The sequence below is a fragment of the Rhincodon typus genome, chromosome 34 (assembly GCF_021869965.1).
Source record: "Rhincodon typus isolate 14 chromosome 34, sRhiTyp1.1, whole genome shotgun sequence".
Lineage (NCBI taxonomy): Eukaryota > Metazoa > Chordata > Chondrichthyes > Orectolobiformes > Rhincodontidae > Rhincodon > Rhincodon typus.
The window spans coordinates 25,792,692-25,804,816 of NC_063365.1; the positions used below are offsets into that span (position 1 = coordinate 25,792,692).

At 43.8% G+C, this 12,125-nt stretch overlaps 1 protein-coding gene across 1 annotated transcript in view; it reads right to left on the reverse strand.

The window, feature by feature from the left end:
* The window catches only part of LOC109936828 (glutamate receptor ionotropic, delta-1-like), a 581,569-nt gene that overhangs the window by 346,274 nt on the left and 223,170 nt on the right, over positions 1-12,125 (reverse strand). The gene's annotated exons all lie outside the window — the stretch shown is intronic.

The following is a 12,125-nucleotide window of genomic DNA, read 5'->3' on the forward strand; positions in this document are numbered from 1 at the left end:
GTCCTGGGAGTGTTTGATGGGGGAAAAGTGTAGAGAGAGCTTTACTCGGTATCTAACCCTGTGCTGGGACATGTATAGTGCCTTTCACAACCAGAGATAATATTTCACGGGTTATAGCCATTGCAATGCTTCCCTGTTGTCACACAGAGAAGCCAAATTGAGCACAGCAAGGTTTCACAGACAGCAATTATAAAATTATTGGCTTCAATGATGTTAGTTGAAGGGTATCAACCAGGACACAACATGGAGCTTCCCTGTTCTTCTTTAAACAATGTCATGAGATTTCCTGCAGTCATCTGAGAGAGTACACACAGCCTCAGATCAACATGTCATCTCCAACAATGCAGCACTCCGTCAGTACGGGCCTGAAATGCCAGAGCAAAGATTGAAGATAGACTAAAGCCTACCTGCCAGTTTCCAGTGTATGGGCTCAAGTACAGAACATTCTGAAGGTGCCCATCATTCTGTGATCTACAGCTGAAATAAAGTGTTCGCCCCTTTCCATTAAATTAGTATTTTTCCCCAGATGTTCCTGTCCCTCCAGCAGCAATGATAGTTTTGAAAGCAGTGAGGAAGACCATTGTGTCTATTCTGACTGCCTTATTGCCTAAACAAATGAGATAAAACTATAGAGCTTCGAAAAATAGGCTATGAAATTGTCCCGAGCTTTGTTCCCCAGTACATTAGCCAGAAGGCCACTCCAATTGTTGCTCACACTTTGTGTCAATAGGCCCTTGCCATCAGCTCCCTGCATGCCAGCTATCTCTCACTGGTTTGTTTGAAGGAGTGTTGTACATTACCTTTACTGCATGATCTACTTTTTAATCCTGACTTCTATGAGTTTCAGTCTCAGTCACCACTGAGTCTGACAATCCATGAGGAAGCTGTTCTGACCATCTTCCCCATGTCGTTATTATTTTAAAGAGCTGTCCAATTCAGTCCCACATTGCAGCTTTCTCCTTATAGCCCTGCAGTTCATCAACAACATGTCCCATTACATTTGGATGTTCTGATGGGAAGTGCTTGCAGCCCACATTCAGCTACTTTATTTTGGACCTTAACAATGTGAAGATTTTTCTCCTCATTTCTTCTCGTGTTTTAATACTAATTAATAGTAATTTCTTATTCAATGAGAATCTAATAAATCAAATAGCTCTGATTTACCTACTTGCCAGAGAAAATAACTCTTCACTACCTGTCCTATTCAAACTCCTTAAAGTTTTGAACAGCTCAATTGAGTCTCCAATTCCTCTGCTCTGTTTGATGGAGAAAAAACACAGTTCCTGAATTCTGAGGAAGGGTCACTCAACCTGAAACATTAACTCTGATTTCTCTCCTCAGGTGCTGCCAGACCTGCTGAGCTTTTCCAGCAATTTTTGTTTTTGTTACAGTTTCTCTAATGTCTGAATATGAATAAAGTCTCTAACTCCGGCATTATCCCATAAATAACCTCTCCAGTGCTGTGACAAAAGCTGCTGTGGATAATATCACTTCAACGTTGTGCCTGATTCCATCATTAAATTGGGCAGAGCATGTGAGCATCATTCCTAAATTACTGTACATTGTCCATTTGCAAGGAATGGCTGTATAAAGAAATGCAGCTAATTAGGAGCAGTCAAGTAAAGTTGGCCACCAACTGCTCTTGCTACCACAGGAGCAGTGCATTTAACAGTAATTAAAAGAGCAATTAATTTATTCCAGTCTCAGCCTCCAATTCTCATATTCACAGTCAAAATAAAAGTGGTTCACTGACTGAAAGGAATTGGAATAGACTATGCAGAAGGTAATTTCCCAATCTCTGCCTTCCTTTGGCCTAGGTAACTGTGAACAGTGAGATATGGAATGTGATTTGTGACTTCTCACTCCTCATAGGGAAGTGTCTGAGTGGTTGAGGGTGCCTTCTATCAAATAAAACGCTGTAAAATTATGTTTCATTTTTATTGGTTTTTACTACATACTGATGCAATTCCTTGTCTGTATTTTAATGCAGGAGTCAAATTAGCAGATCAATGTTGTTTATATAGGAGGCATGGGGCTTGTCAGTGAACATGGCAAGGATTCTAACACAGCGTAACTTAACGCCTGTGAGGATTGACTTCTACATCCAGAGGTGGTTAGTCCCCAGCTTTTTCCCATTTAGAACATAGAACAGTACAGCACAGGAATGGGCTGACTGGCCCACAATTTCTATTCCTCCTTGTGTGGAATTATCTTCTTGCTGTGCTTTCACACAGGAGGAGGTCACAGAAAGAAATTTCAACCCCACCAGCTCACTGCGCTGACACTAAACAATGGTTACACAATTCCTTCTTTTGGGAGACATTGCAAAATATAACAGAAGTATGTATATGTTTATATGTTGTATAAATTATCACAGCAACATACAAACGTGTCTATTATCTGCACACAAATCCATTATAGACTCCTATGTATGAGAGAATGGTCTGTGAATGTATAATACATCCTGCTACCAGTGATGGTGCTAAATTACTTCAGTTCTGTGTCTCCCTGTATCTCCACTGTCAACATCACCTGCTTCAAAAATAGCCTTACATTTAATTAATTCTGATAGAAAGATAAATATCAAGGAATTATATTAGAAATAAGGACCTAATGGATGTCTTTAAATTAAGACTGAGTTCCCATCTGAGTATCCTGATTCAACGATTACTGCCTCCTATTCAGTTATCACATGAAGGTTTAGCCTGATCATGAGGGGATATGTAATTAAAACTACTCCCAATCTCCAGCTGCACACTGTTACCTCTGCCACATCCCACGTCAGTTTGTTGCCAGTTCATTCGCAGATGCTGATGGATTATGATTCGCTGAGGTTAAGGACATGCAGTCACCATTAATCCTGATGAGAAATAGATTACTTCACATCTGGAGAACCATGTACAGTTTTGTTTTCCTTATCTAAGAAAGGCTATCAATGTGTGACAAGCAGTTCAGAGAAGGCTCACTGGATTGATACCTGGACTGGGGTATCATCCCATGATAAAATTGGACAGACTGGGCCCATGCCCACTGGGATGAACTTATTGAAACATACAAGATCTTGAGAAGAGTGGCTCAGTGGTTAGCACTGCTGCCTCACAGCGCCAGGGGCCTGGGTTCGATCCCAACCTCGAGTGACTGTCTGTGTGGAATTTGCACATTCTCCCCGTGTTTGGTTGAGTTTTCTCCGGGTGCCCCCATTTCCTCCCACAGTCCAAAGATGTGCAGGCTAGGTGGATTGGCCATGCTAAATTGCCATAGTGTTCAGGGATGTGTTGATTAGGTGGGTTATAGGGGGATGGGTCTAGGTGGGATGCTCTGAGGGTCGGTGTGGACTTGTTGGGCCGAAGGGCCTGTTTCCACATGTAGAGATTCTATGATAAGACTGCACAGGATCGATGCTGAAAGGACATTTTCCCTTTTGGGGAGACTAGAATGAGGGGTCATAGTTTAATAATAAGCTTCACATTTTTAAGATGGAAATTGGGAGAATTTTATTTTCTCTTAGAGGGCAGTGGGTCTTAGGAAATCTCTTCCTTAAAAGTGAGAGGTAGTGTCGAATATTATCTCAGAGTGAAACGGGACTTTGATCAGATGGGCCAATGGGCCAAGGAGTGGGAGATGGAGTTTAATTTAGATAAATGTGAGGTTTTGTATTTTGGGAAGGCAAACTAGAGCAGGACCTGTACAGTTGATGGTAGGGTCCCGGGGAGTATTGCCAAAAGACCTAGTGCATAGTTCCATGAAAGTGGAGTTGCAGGCGGTGAAGAAGGCATCTGGCACACTTTCCTTCATTGGTCAGAGCATTGAGTATATGAATTGGGAGGATCATGTTGCGGCTGTACAGGACATTGGTAAGGCCGCTTTTGGAATACTGCATTAAATTCTGGTCTCCCTGCTTTAGGAAGGATATTATTAAGCTTAAGAGGGTGCAGAAAAGATTAACCAGGACTGTATTGCCAGGACTGGAGAGTTTGAGCTATAGGGAGAGGCTGAATAGGCTGGGGCCATTTTCCCTGGAGCATCAGATGCTGAGGTATGACCTTATAGAGGTTTATACAATCATGAGGGGCATGGATAGGGTAAATAAACAAGGTCTTTTCTCCAGGTGGGCAAGCCCAAAACTAGAGGGACATAGGTTTAAGGTGAGAGGGCAAAGATTTAAAAAGAACCCAAGGGGCAACTTCTTCACACAGAGGGTGGTGCGTGTATGGAACGAACTGCCAGAGGAAGTGGTGGAGGTGGGTACAATTACAATGTTTAAAAGGCATCTGGATGGGTATGTGAATAGGAAGAGTTTAGAGGGATATAGGCTAAATGGAACTAGGTCAGATTGGGATGTCTGATCGGTGTGGAATGAGTTGCACTGAAGGGTTTATTTCCATGCTGTATGGCTCTATGATGCAGACAGTGTGATTGATTTTTTTTTAAGGCAGAGATAGATGGACACTTGAGTAACAAAGGAGTCAAACCTTATTGAGGATAGACAGGAAATTGGATTTGAGACCACAATTAGCTCAGCCACGATTTTACCCAATGGTGGAACAGGCTTGAGGGGACATGGAGCCTAACCCATCTCCTAATTTATTATCGATTTCAAACTGGACCTTTGATTCGAGAGGAGAGGGAGGTAATTGTATGTTAGATCCATAATCACAGAAAAAACCTAAGCAAGAAGATGCCCAAACCACAAGATAGCATTTTCTACCATTTTAAAAATATATATATCAAAAATGGTTCACTTTATTGATTTAAACAGGAGATTATTTTTGAAGATTTATGAGACAGAAAAGCTTATAAAATAATATTAATTTGCTCATTTTCTCATTCCCTGATTCTTTTTCTCTATTCAAATGATTCATTCTTTGCTGCTGCACAGTTTTAATTTTTTTCTTCATGAGATGTGGGCATCTCTGGCTGGGCCAGCATCTACTGCCCGTCCCTAGTTGCCCCTTGAGAAGGTGGTGGTGAGCTGCTTTCTTGAACCGCTGCATTCCATGAGCTGAAGGTTGACCCACAATGCTGTGAGGGGGGGGGAGTTCTAGGATTTTGACCCAGTGACACTGAAGGAACAGTGATATATTTCCAAATCAGGATGGTGATTTGAAGGAATAAATGATGATTTATTGTCACCTGTACTCTACAATGAGGAACATGGTAAAATTTAGCTTCATCTGTTGCCACAATCCAGTACCATTTAAATATTTTAAGAATAAAAAGACAAAGCTGAAAAAGTCCATCTTCAGTCCATCACCTCTACCATGTGTCCTGAGCCAGCTGACCAATGACACCTGCGCTAGATCACCTTGCTAAATGGGCCACTGATGCCAGGTCCTGTGCTGAACCCACCCTCACCTGAACCCCGACTCCACTGCTGCTGTTCATGCTGCCTCACCGATGACCAGGAGGCTCTCGCAGCCTAACCGAGAACCAGGAGTCCCTTGCTCCAGGTCTACCACCATCAGGGGCTCTCGCTGCCTCACCGAGAACCAGGAGTCCCTTGCTCCAGGCCTACCACCATCAGGGGCTCCCGCTGCCTCACCGAGAACCAGGAGTCTCCCACTCCGGGCCTACCATCATCAGGGGCTCTTGCTGCCTCACCGATAACCAGGAGTCCCCCGCTCCGGGCCTACCACCACCAGGGGCTCCCGCTCCCGCTGCCTCACCGATAACCAGGAGTCCCCGCTCCGGACCTACCACCATCAGGGGCTCTCGCTGCCTCACCGATAACCAGGAGTCCCTTGTTCCGGGCCTAATGCACCCAGCAGTCCCTAGCTCCACTGCCGCCAGTGGTGACGTTCACATGTATCTGTTGCCCTTGTCCTTCTAGATGGTTGAGGACAGGGGTTTCAAGGTGCTGTCTAAGGAGCCTTGGTGAGAAGTTGCAGAGGATCAGCACTGTGAATCTCCATGCACACTGGAAACGTTGCTGAAATTCTGCACTCCGGGTAAAATTCCACCAGTAACATTTATAAATATTCACCAGCCTCATACAAAGATTATTATTGTTTGAAACTTATTATTCACGTCTTGAACCTTGTTATTCTCCAACATCAACAGCTGGTCAATTTGAACAAAAGCCGAGAAGTATTTTCTTGCCATGGACATTATTGACACTTGTCTATCATTCCAAAGGGAATTGATGCAGCTTTTCCTGTACATTCTGGTGGTTTGGGCAGACACTATATAGATTCTATGACTAGAGAAGAGAATGAAGGTGACCCAGTGAGTGGGTCAACAAGTCTCCTTCAATAAGATCATAAGAGATAGAAGCAGGAGTAGGCCATTCTGCCCAAGGACCCTGCTCCGCCATTCAATAAGATCATGGCTGATCTCTCGGTGGTCTCAGCTCCTCCCACCTGCATTATCCCATAACCCTTAAACCCCCTACCATGCAACTGTGTCTTAAATATATTTAATAAAGCTGCCTCTATTGTTTCCTTGGGCAGAGAATTCCATAGATTCACCACTTTCTGGGAAAAGCAGTTCCTCCTCATTTCTGTCCTAAATCTACACTCCCTAGTCTCGAGACTACGTCCCCATAGTCCCAGTCTCTCCCACCAGTGAAAACAACTTGCCTGCCTCTATCTTATCTATCCTTTTCATAATTTTATATGTTTTTATAAGATTCACTCTCATTCTTCTAAATTCTAGTGAGTACAGTCCGAGGCGGCTCAACTTCTCCTCATAGGGTAACCACTTCATCTCAGGAATCAGCCTGGTGAACCTCCTCTGCACCGCCTCCAAAGCCAGTATATCCTTCCTCTAGCACGGAGACCAGAACTGTGCACAATATTCCAGGTGCGGCCTCACCAGCACCTTGTACAATTGCAGCAGAACCTCCGCTCTCTTAAATTCAATCCCGCTAGCAATGAAAGCTAACATTCAGTTTGCCTTCCTGATTACCTGTTGCACCTGTAACCCAACTTTTAGCAATTCCTGTGCACACACTCCTAAGTCTCTCTGCACAATAGCATGCTGCAATCTTTTCTGAAGAAGGGTCCCGAACCGAAACGTCAACTTTCCTGTTCTTCTGATGCTGCCTGGCCTGCTGTGTTCCTCCAGCTCCACACTGTGTTATCTCTGACTCCAGCATCGGCAGTTCTTACTATCTCTGCTGCAATCTTTCACCATTTCAATAATAATCTGATCTACTATTTTTTACTTCCAGTGGATGACATCACATTTACCAACATTGCATTCCATCTGTCAGACCCTTGCCCAATCACTTAACCCATCTAATACGTTCTAATACATTCCCCGCAACTCCATTCATTCTTATCTTATGGCTGATTCTTTTATGCTGTACTTTATCGAATGCCTTCTGGAAATCCAAGTGCACAACATCCACCTGTTCCCTTCTATCCACCACGATTGTTATATCCTCATAGAACTCCAGTAAGTTTGTCAAACACGACCTTCCCTTCCTGAATCCATGCTGCATCTGCCTGATGGAACCCTCTCCATCCAGATGTCTTGCTATTTCTTCCTTAATGATAGCCTCAAGCATTTTGCCAATTACAAACGTTAAGCTAACTGGCCTATAGTTACCTGCCTTTTGCCAACATCCTTTTTTAAAACGGCAGCGTGACATTCGCTGTCTTCCAGTCCACTGGGACCTGCCCAGAGTCCAGCAAATTCTGGTAAATTACCACGAGCGCATCTACTGGAACTTCCTCCATTTCTTTCAGCTCCCTGGGATGCATTCCATCAGAACCAGGGGACTTATCTACCTTTAGACCCTCCAGTTTGCTCAGCACTACCCCTTTAGTGATGACAATTGAATCAAGGTCCTCACCTCCCATCATATCCTTAACATCATTCTTTGGCATATTAGACACAGCTTCCAGTGTGAAGACTGACACAAAACAGTCATTCAAGGCCTCAGCCATTTCAGCATTACCCAATATTAATTCCCCCTTCTCATCCTCCAAGGAACCTACGTCCACTTTAGTCACCCTTTTCTGTTTTATATATTTATAAAAACTTTTCCTATTTGTTTTTATATTGTGTGCTAGTTTGCATTCATAATCAATCTTTCCTTTCTTATTGTTTGCCTCATGGTTCTTTGTTTTTTTTAAAGTTTTCCCAGTCTTCCTGTTTCCCACTACTCTTGGTGACTTTGTAAGCCTGAGCTTTTAATTGGATGCCTTCCTTTATTTCCTTAGTTACCCAAGCTGGCTGTTGCTACCCTTGCTATCCTTGTTTTTGACCAGAATATACTTTTTTTGAGCACTGTGAAAAATCTCTTCAAAAGTCTTCCACTGTTCCTGAACTGTTCCATCATACAGCTTATGTTCCCAGTCTGGCTTAGCCAACTCCTTCCTCATCCCAGTGTGGGTCTCCCTTGTTTAAGCATAAAACCCTGCTTTTAGATGATACTATTTCACCCTCCATTTGTATCCAAAATTCGATCAATCTGTGATCACTCTTTCCAAGAGGATCCCTAACTATGAGATCACTAAATTTTACCTGTCTCATTACACAGGACTAGGTCTAAGATTGCACGGTCCCCTGTAAGTTCAATAACATGCTGTACAAGAAAGTTCTATGAACTCCTCTTTAAGACTGCCTCTACCGACTTGATTCACTCAATCAATGTGCAAGTTAAAGTCCCCCATGACTACATGTTCCATTCTTACATATGTCAGATATTTCTTGATTTATCGCCTGTGCCACTGTAGCATTATTACTGGGTGGCCTATCGACTACTCCCACCAGTGACCTCTTTCCCTTACTATTCCTTATCTCCACCCAAATGGATTCAACATTTTGCTCCTTAGATCCAATATCATCTCTCACTATCACCCTGATCTCAACCTTAATTAAGGGCGTGACCCCACCTCTCTTACCTTCCTGCCTATCCTTCTGAATTACCTGAAACCCTTGGATATTTAGTTCCTAGTCATCACCACCCTGCAACCACGTTTCTGTAATGGCTACCAAATTATACCCCTTCATACGGATTTGCACAACAAGTTCATCAACTTTCTTTCAACTACTTTGGGCATTCAGATAAAGTACCCTTATACTCATTGTCCCTTTAGAATCTAGTAATCATCTTGTCTTTTGCATTTGATCCTGTCCTCCAACTTTACTTTTCTCTTTTCTACCTTTTGCTCTGGTCTCTGCATTACTTCCTTGTGCCTTTCTGCATGGACTCCCATCCTCCTGCCACTTTAGACTGTCCTTCCTCACAGTTTCCCTACTCATTGCATCTACCTTTACACCAACACATCCATCTTCTGACCTAATGCTCTGGTTCCCATCCCCCTGCCAATCTAGTTTAAAGCCTTCCCAGCTGCTCTAGCAAACCTGTCCACAAGGATACTGGTCCCTCTCAAGTTCAGGTGTAACCTGTCTCTTTTGTACAGGTCATATCTTCCCCAGAAGGGATCCCAATCGCCTACAAATCTGAAACCCTGCCCCCTGCACCAACTCTTCAGCCATGCATTCATCTGCTATATCTTCCTATTCTTGCCCTCACTAGCACATGGCACAGGTAGCAATCCAGAGATTACTACCCTCAAGGTCCTGCTTTTTAGCTTCCTTCCAAGCTCCCTATACTCACTTTTCAGGACCTCATCTCTTTTCCTAGCTATGTCATTGGTACTGATGTGTTCCACAACTTCTGGCTGCTCCCGCTTAAGAATCCTGTAGACTCGATCCGAGACATTCCTGACCCTGGCACTCGGGAGGCAACATACCATCCGGGATTCTCGCTCAGTACCACAGAATCTCCTGTCTGTTCCCCTAACCATTGAATCTCCTATCTCTAGCGCTCTCCTATTCTCCCCCATTCCCTTCTGATCCACACAGCCAGGCTCAGTGCCAGAGACCTGGCTGCTATGGCCTTCCCCTGGTAGGTCGTCTCCCCCAACAGCATCCAAAACGGTATACTTATTATTGAGGGGAACGGCCACAGGGGATCCCTGGACGTGGGCTGTGAGTAGCTGAAACTGGGTGCACTTCTCACAGGTGAAGTCAGCCGGGAGACTGGGTGACCCTTACCTCTCACATCCTCCAAGAGGGGCATACATCCGGTCTAGCCTCCATCCCCACTGCTGTAATAGCTAGGAACAATGGAAATCAAAAAAAAAACCTTATCTGATCCTTACCACAGCCTCCTATCACCGAAGCCTCCCAAAACCTTAATCAGTTAGTTAATCCCTGATTAAGTTACTTTGTCTAATTATGGAGTGTCTTTGGTTTAAATGTGACAGGGTCAGTGTTCACCTCATTGTCCAGGCAGAGGAACTCAGCTGCTTAATGCAATCAGATGGGTTATATTGCTGATGACACCCACTTTACCAGCTCAGTAGTAAACAAACCCCAGTAAGACCAGAGCAATTGCAGTCATCAGACCAGCTGCAGTGTTTGCTGATGTATTGTTCACTTCAGTGTATCACATCAGATGCCAATCTGTTCCCCACCAATGATTCAGCTCAGAAGACACAGGAGAGTCACAATGAAGAAAGTCAAGTTTCCTTGGTCTCACTGCAGTGGAATACAGCCTCTCAGAACACCCGCTGATGTGGGGAAGCTATTCCCTTCAGCTGCTCTGAGTAGCACTGACTTCCTTTGTGACCTGACTCATGATCAGTGTTAATATATTCATGGCTCCTCAACCTGGGAAGGTTAAATTCTGAAATCTCTTGACATTTGACCTTTGTTTATTATGCTTCAGATTTGTCATGTGACATCATCACCCAATAACAAAAGACTCCTAACCATCTCTCTGTTGTTGTTAACTGTGGTCCTCAGGGAATGACTTTTATTGAGTTCAGAGATTTCCAAAGATACATCACCTTCTGAGTGCAGAAATTCCTCCTCACCTCAGTCTTAAATGACCTGCCCTTTATCCTGACATTGTCCCCCTGGTTCTAGACCCACCAGCCAAGAGTGAAACATCCTATCTAGATCCACTCTGTCAGGTCCTGTAACTATTTTATACATTTCAGACCAATCACTCTCAATCTTGGCATAGTACAACTGGAGCAAGAGATCTTTACACCTGAACCCATATCCCATTGGAAATGAATACCAACATACTTTTTGCCTTTCAAACAGCTTGTTGCACCAAGAAGGGAGGTTTTATGGCTCATGTGTCAGACTGACGACTCCCAGGGTCTTGATGCCTCACCCAATCTTCTCAGTTAAGAAAGAGAAAGGTTTCCTCTGCTAAAAGACCCAGACTCACATCTCTGTTCAGGTTTTCAGCCACTCTGATACATGAACTGAGGAATGTTGCTGATTGATGAAGCACTATAAAGCTCTGCCCAGAGACAGAATAGAGAAGGGTCACCAGACCTGAAACGTTAGCTCTGCTTTCTCTCCATGGATGCTGCCAGACCTGCTGAGTTTCTTCACCAATGTCTGGTTTTGTTTCAGATTTCCAGCATCCGCAGTTTGTTTTATTTTGTTGTCAGAATGAAAGTAATTTCTTCAAAATTGAATAATGAAACTGCTGAAATTATCAATGAATCAACATAGGCCACAGTGAACTAAAGATCTTTACCATGGAAATGTACAATGCAGCTGGGTCAAGCACTGTTGAAAACCTTACTGTTAAACAGTGCACTGTTTTGCTTCAGGTAGGAAGTATGTGTCTGAGACAACATGTGGGGCTCGCAGTGGACCGTCAGCTGGTGTGAATGGAGATTGAGTGATGGTGACACCACAGTGAGATCAGTCTTGAGATCTCCCACAGACAGGGAAGAGAAATCGGACAAGGTTCCTATTTAGTGGGGACAGAATGTACAGGACCCTGCTACTCAAAATATTTCACTTAAATCAAGCTCACTATTAATATTTAAATGATGTTTTATGTCTAATTTTGCAGTTCGCTGGTTAATTTTCTTTCCACCCTAGTTTTGATGACAGACTGCATCCGCAGTCTTCCAGCAGAATGAGTCTGAGAGATTAGGAAAGTACCGCAAAGCCTCTGAGTAATGACCAGTCTGTGCAGGAGCAGAACTCCCCTTCACAACACCTTCCCAGTGACAGATTCAACTGACAAAACAAAACCTATCTCAGTCTTAGATAACAAGGTGTAGAGCTGGATGAACACAGCAGGCTAAGCAGCATCAGAGGAGCAGGAAGGCTGACGGTTCGGGCCTAGACCC